Here is a 6,517-nt window from a genome sequence, read left to right as displayed (position 1 = left end):
ACCCTCCCTACATGGCTATCTTTACCCTAGTGTGTACTCAGTAGAGTCAGGGATTTGGGCTCTTTTGCTTACTGCTTTATCTCCAGCCCCTAGGACAGTGCCTTACAGATTGAGGCACTGAATAAATATTTGTTGAATAAATGAATGAACATAATTTCTTGCTTTTTCTTTTGGAGATGTCTCTCCTACTTACTTTTATTCATTCTGTAAGACTCAGCTCAGACATCATCTCTTCCAAAAAGGTGGGTTGGTGCTCCATCCTCTTCTCCCATGGCACCTTTTCCTTTCACTCTCATACCACTAATTGCATTGTTTTCATCTTTTCTTCACAACTGTGAAATAAATGTATCTAGATATCTGCCCTGCAAAGCACAGAACTTGGCACATAATAAGTATTTGCTCAATAAATGTTTGTTGAGGGAATGAAGTACAGGGTGGGGGCTGGCCTGACCCACGTCCACTTTCATCCTCTTCATTCTCCCCTTTCTTCAGTGATACAATACCTAGCTCAGGCTTCCACCTCACCTGCTTCCAACTTGGTCCTTTGTGACTTCATTATCTCAGCAGAGATTTTTCAGGGCCAAAGAGTCTTGGGAACTCTAGCTTGATGCAGTTGAGGACTTCACTATCCAAAGGTTCCAGGGATTTAGGAGAGTTTTTAAAATGTGAGCCAGAGTGTTGGGTCTCTCTGGTTGTCTACCCATTTCAAGTGCCCAGGAGAATTCAACACAGGATACTCCCAGACGAAGAGTTCTGCAAGATCCAGAAAGGAAATGCCAGGATGAGCCTATTCCTGGCAGGCTGGGATTTGGGAATGTTTCTGTTCCAACAAAGACTAAAGGTGTTGGCTTTGGGAAATGAAGTGGGAGCCCTGCCACACCTTGGAGGAAGGCTATCACTTCGGGGCACAAGGGAGCCAAGAATTCACTTACGATATACCAGATACTTGGACCTAGTGAAAAAGTACGACCAACTCTGATCCCTGTCTGGTGTTAGGAAGAAAAAGGCTGCTTATGGCCTCCCTTTCCTGATAAGGCTGTTTTAGGCTATGGGACAAACCACTTCTGAGGAAGGGTCCTGTTGTCAATAGCTGAGTTAGCCTGGGGTAAGCTTCCAAACACTCCTGACTCCCAAACTCCCTTGCCTTCCCCATATCCTTTTGTCTGAACTTTCTCTTCATCCCTAATAGGCTCTCCACTTTCTGTTTTGCTTTACTCTCATCGTCCATCCACCTCCTCTAGACTCCCAGCCGCAAACCCATGGTCTCACGACTTCCAAGTATCGTTTACGCCCTTGACTGCCCACAGTTCTCTGCCAATCCTGAACTCTGGGAAAACCCATTCTACTTCTTCTTTACCTTCCTGTGCAGAGTCACACAGCCTTGTTGATCAAATGCCCTGAAGACAGTTTCTGTGGGGCCTAATGGGGTCCTCTCCAATCATTTTATTCTTGATGATCTCTGATCGAGAGCCCCAGAGTTGTTGCTCCAAACTTCCTTCCTGCTCCTCCAAGCAGTGGGCTGAAATGACGGAGATCTCCTGGTCTCAGAGAACAGAACAAAGAGAGACTGAAGCTCCTTTTGTTTCCCTCTTCTCTACTTCAAATATGCTGGGCCTCTTCATTGCCCCTCACCCATCCCTGCTACCTTCATTATTGGAGGTAGGGTCCCACTCTTGCTCGAAGGCCAATCCCTCTTTTCCAATTCTCACCCCATATCTCTGAGACATACTTTATCAGTCATCCCCCCTTTTGTGCACATCCAATCTTTCCCTTTCAGCTGACATCTTCCTAGAAACTTACAACGTGTTAAGTCCTCCTGACCCTCTTGAGTGACTGCTCTATCTCTCTCCATCATTCAACTTGTCACTGCTGCCACTTCCTCACCACCCACTCCTTCCCTAATCCTTGTGCAATCTGGCTTCCACCCCCGCTACTCTATGGAAACTGCTCTTCTAATTTTTCTCTAGCAACATCCTCATCACCAAATTGAATGTGTTCATGGTGATGAGGAGGCACCAGGAAAGGTTAGTTCTCCCTCTCAGGATTGGGTAGGGTGCTGGGAAAGGTCAAGACACGTCCAGCAGTAGAGTCAATTGCGGGTCCTGGAAAAGATCAAGGTAGGTCTTCAGTACACTGTCTTCCTGCACCTCATGCCCAGTGATCTTTGCGTGATCACTTCGGGTCACCAAATGTCCTCTGTCAAAAGTATCCCCCCTCTACCCATCATACCAGTTCATGCTTCTTGATGCTTAACTTCCCCAGTTCCTTCACATCCCATAACCTGCTCCTGTCATGAATTGGTCCCCAGGGTCCTTCCCATCCTCACCAGCCTCATCCAAAGGAAGATTCGATTAACCAACCAAGGCAATCTCTGCCCTTTCTGTGACGAATTGCTCAACAGTAGCTCCATCATCTATACAGAACAAGGTACTGTTAAGCCATCTGGTTCCTGGATCTCGATCTGAAACAGAACAGTAGGTCCAGAAAGTATGAGACCCTGGAATGGAAATACTAGCTTTGCAGGATTTTATGCAACTGAAAATATTACACTTGCATTTCTTTAAAGGCATTTAAATGTTGTAAATATAAGTGCTATTTCCCAAAAGTTACCTACTTGGTGAGATGTCACTGTATGTCTGCCTTTTTTGGGGTGCATAGTATCTTCAGTGAGTACTTGACAAATGCTAAATGAATGGATAAACGCATGAATGAGTGAATAAATATTGTAAATAGGGGTTTCTTTATAAGTTTATCGTTAGCCAATTCTCCCCTGCTAATGTTAAGATTATCTGGTTCATATTAACCTTAGCCAGGACCTGACAGTTGGATGTCATGCATCTTAAGACGTCCCTGATGAATAAAAATGTTTAAATCCAGGAGTGCTCTTTTTCCAGTGCCTCTGTAGACAGTACTTCCCTGGCAGGACAATGACCTCCAGCCCTGCTCTCCAAGCCCAGCTAAAAGGTACATCTGTAGAGACATGCCTTGCCCGGATGTTCCTCAACAATGTCTCTTGCCAAAGGGTGTCACGAGGGAAGCCACCCTCGTGCTGGCTGGAGCATTGGGCTGGTGCCCGTCAGAGTGACCAGCCTCCTGTGGAATCCCGCTGCCTTCTTCTCATTGATTTGGCCGGGATCTTTATTGTCTGCTCAAATGTAATTAAAGAGTCCTCTGATGGTGCCAATTAAAGACTTGGAGGGACGGGAGAGGGTGCTCACGGCATCACATGGTGCGGCGCGGTGAAGCTGTAAACATCCATTAGCCATTACAGTTCTCATTAGTCCTTGAAAAACAACTCATTAGTGTCCATAGAACTGACAGGTAAATACAGCTAATGGGCTAAATCTATCAATAAATTCATTGTGTGCAAAATCAGGGTTTCTGTCATTGTGCTGCTTGTGGTGACTAATCAGAAGGTTAAATACTCCTCCTGCAAAAATATATATAAGTTGCAAAGCACTTAGCCTGATAGACTGTGAAAAAATGGCATGTGAGAAACTAATGAAGACATCAAAGGCTTTATTTATACGTAGGGTGGGTTCATTTCAAGTTCAGGTTGCTATGAACTGTCACAGCTGTTTAGCTGAGACTAAATTTTAGAAAGCATATTGATTTGTTTTAATTTAAACGGGGCAGTTTACAAAAGCTGCTTGAATCTGAAGTTATTCCAGAAATGATTGCTCAGTGTGTGGTGGGGGGAGGTCTCAGCATGCTTCTGCAGCCACCCAGCAAACATCACCAGAGAGGCTGCTAGCTCATTGCACAGCAGTCGGGGCCAGGGATCCGAGTTGCACAGGGGAACAGAGTTGGACATGCTCTTAGGGCCCAGCTTAGCTCCACCCCTTCATGGTGCAGACAGGAAAAGTAAAGCCCAGGAAGGGCTGGTGACAGGTCCAGGGTCACTTGGTGAATTGTTGGTAGAGCCCAGGTCTCTTGGATCACTGCTTCTAAACTGCCTGATGTTGGCCGTATCTCTCTAGAAGACATGTGATGCTCCTGGGACAGGCAGGACCAACCCCCAAAGGAGGGATGCTTGGTTCGCTGGGCATATGCTTTCTACTTCCCTGCGCTTGGCCTTCTCCATCCCACTTCCAGCTACTTTAATCCACAAGTTCCAAGACTTCCTTTTCTCTGGCTTCAGCTCACCCCTGCCCTTGGACTTTTGAACTTTAGGGAGCAGTAGCTCAGCTGCTTCCTTTTAGCCAAGAAACGTCCATCTCCAGCTGACTGTTTTCTGGTCCTCTGCTCAAATGCTCCCATTTTCACTTGGTTAGATGTAAGTAAGGACTTGCTGTTGTTAAAAGGATAAAACATGAGAAGAGAGGCTACAAACTAGTGGCCTGGCAGGTTAGGTCTGACCTCCCTGCCACAACGTGCACGGTTTTTAAAATTTGACTCCAGCTTTCACATAAAAACTGGGAGATTTTACATTAAAAATTGGATTCTTCTGGGAAATCTGAAGATCCGGCTCCACTGGGCTTGATTTCCTGCCTGGCCCCAGTTGCTAGCGCTGGGCTGAACAGTGGTTGCTTCCTTTGGTTGGGGCCTCTGCTTTCCTAAATATCGCAGTGTCCTCCTGGCTCCTGCCTGCCTTAAAACAAAGAAGCTCTTCCTCTGGGACTCCTCAGCGCAGTGAATCCCTGCATGTGCCACCATCCCAGCAGTGGGGCGACTTCCAAACAGCCCCTGGTGCCCTCTGTCACTGGCTCCAGATCCATACGCCAAGTAGGAGCATTGACTATCCCGGCTTATGGCCTGCTCTAGCTTCAGGGGTCAAAGTGGCCGGGTCCCTGTCATTTCAGCTTTCTGGGGTGTTGGAGCAGGCCCTACCTCCTCCTAGGACTCTGAAAATGGTGGGTCCCCAAATCCAAGAAGGGCTTTCAGAAGTTGAGCAGTCATAGGAATGTCTACTCTAGCCTCCTAACTGGTCCCACTAACGCTGCTTTGTCCTCCTCTTGCATGTTCCATGTAGCAGCCAGGGTGCTTGCTCTCTTGAAGAAGTAAATCTGGACACATGACTCCCCTGCATAAAAGCTTCCATTCTCCTCTCATTGTTTTTTGTAGGATAAAGTCCAGAGCTATTAGAATACCATACTAGGAGATGCAGCTCACCCTGCCTCCCTCACCCACCCCAGTGCCCGCCCCTCTTCTCTTTTCCTCTGCCCCAGCAGTAGTAGAGTCTTTGAGTCCCTCCAGTGAGCCGTATTTGTTTCCCCTCTTTATGGCCTGTGCACGGCTGTTTCTTCTGATTAGAATGTTCTCCCCAAGACACTTGCATATTATAGTTCCTTCATTCTAACCTCATCTATCGTCTTCCTTTTCCTCAAAACTGCTAAGCTTATTCCCACCTTGGGGCCTTTATGCTTTTTGCTCCTTCTGCTTTGACTGCATTTTCCCCAAGATCTTTCCTGTGTTGGATCATCTCATCATTCAGGTCCCAGGTCAAATACCTCCTCATAAAGGTTTTTTGTGACAGCTCCTCCCACATCATCACTCTTCTTCATGGCACTTAGCACTGCCTGATTTGATATCATTTACTTGTTTCTCTGTTATTTTCTGTCTTGCCTCTTTAGACTACAAACTTCATGAGAGCAAGACTTTGTCTCTCTTGTTCACAGACACATCCTCAGTACCTAGAAGAGGACCCAGCACATAAAGTTGCCCAATAAATAATAGTGAAATGAGTTGCATCAAAAACCCTACAGATGGAAGTAACTTGTAGAGCATCCGAATAGATTTTTTTCTATTGTCAGAAAGGGAAATGAGGCCCAGAGAGGCCAATTGACTCTTCCAAGGTCACACAGCAAAGCATTAGCAGAAACAAGGCTGGAAGCTAGGACTTCCTATTACCCTAGGCTCTCCCTATTACCTTCCCTCTAGATTCTTGCAGTCTTCTCAAGCGTTCCACATTGGAACTGTACTCTCATTCCACCGGAGGTAGATTCAAACATACTACCTGGAAAACAGACAACCCAATGGAAAAATGAGCAAAGAAGACACAGGCAATAATGGAACAATGAACAGGAAACAACAAAAAGACGCTCAATTTCATCAGAGATACACAAATTAAAACAACATGATGCCACTTTCACCCCTCAGTTTGGCAAAAATGTAGTGTTGGACAGAACATGGGAAAATGGGAAACTCACATGCCAGCCACTTTGGAGAAAATTCAGTTGTACCTGGGAAAATTGAAATTGCACACACTCTGTTAATGAACATTTCTACTCCCTGTCTCTGATCTAGGGTAACCCATGTGTGCATAAAGATGTAGATTTAGATGTCCTTTCATTCATTTATTCATATCACAAATATGAATTATGCACCTACTATGTATACTACGTACTAGGGACAGAGCAGTAAACAAAATGCACACAACCCTCGTCTTTCATACAGTCACATTCTATGTCGGGAGAGACAGTAATAATCAATAAATGATTAAATAAGTTAAACAAAGAGTACGATAGATGGTGATAAGTTTGCTGGAGAAAAGTAAAGCAAGGTAAAGTGGAAGGAG

General features: G+C 45.6%; 1 long non-coding RNA gene across 2 annotated transcripts; it reads right to left on the bottom strand.

The window, feature by feature from the left end:
- Nucleotides 1-222: 222 nt before the first annotated feature.
- On the bottom strand, nucleotides 223-5,623 carry LOC143663594 (uncharacterized). Of its 2 annotated transcripts, none has more exons than XR_013166066.1 (6): nucleotides 5,301-5,623; nucleotides 2,615-2,684; nucleotides 2,327-2,461; nucleotides 1,358-1,538; nucleotides 526-753; nucleotides 223-332 (listed from the first exon to the last, which is right to left on the bottom strand). It is a non-coding gene; the product is annotated as an uncharacterized LOC143663594 (long non-coding RNA). The 2 variants fall into 2 exon arrangements; XR_013166063.1 differs by having other exon boundaries at nucleotides 5,349-5,623.
- Between the last annotated feature and the right edge of the window lie 894 nt (nucleotides 5,624-6,517).

Source organism: Tamandua tetradactyla, chromosome 2 (assembly GCF_023851605.1).
Source record: "Tamandua tetradactyla isolate mTamTet1 chromosome 2, mTamTet1.pri, whole genome shotgun sequence".
NCBI classification, from domain to species: Eukaryota; Metazoa; Chordata; class Mammalia; order Pilosa; family Myrmecophagidae; genus Tamandua; species Tamandua tetradactyla.
The sequence above is the reverse complement of the archived record's forward strand: the minus strand, read 5'-3'. Positions and strand labels throughout refer to the sequence as shown.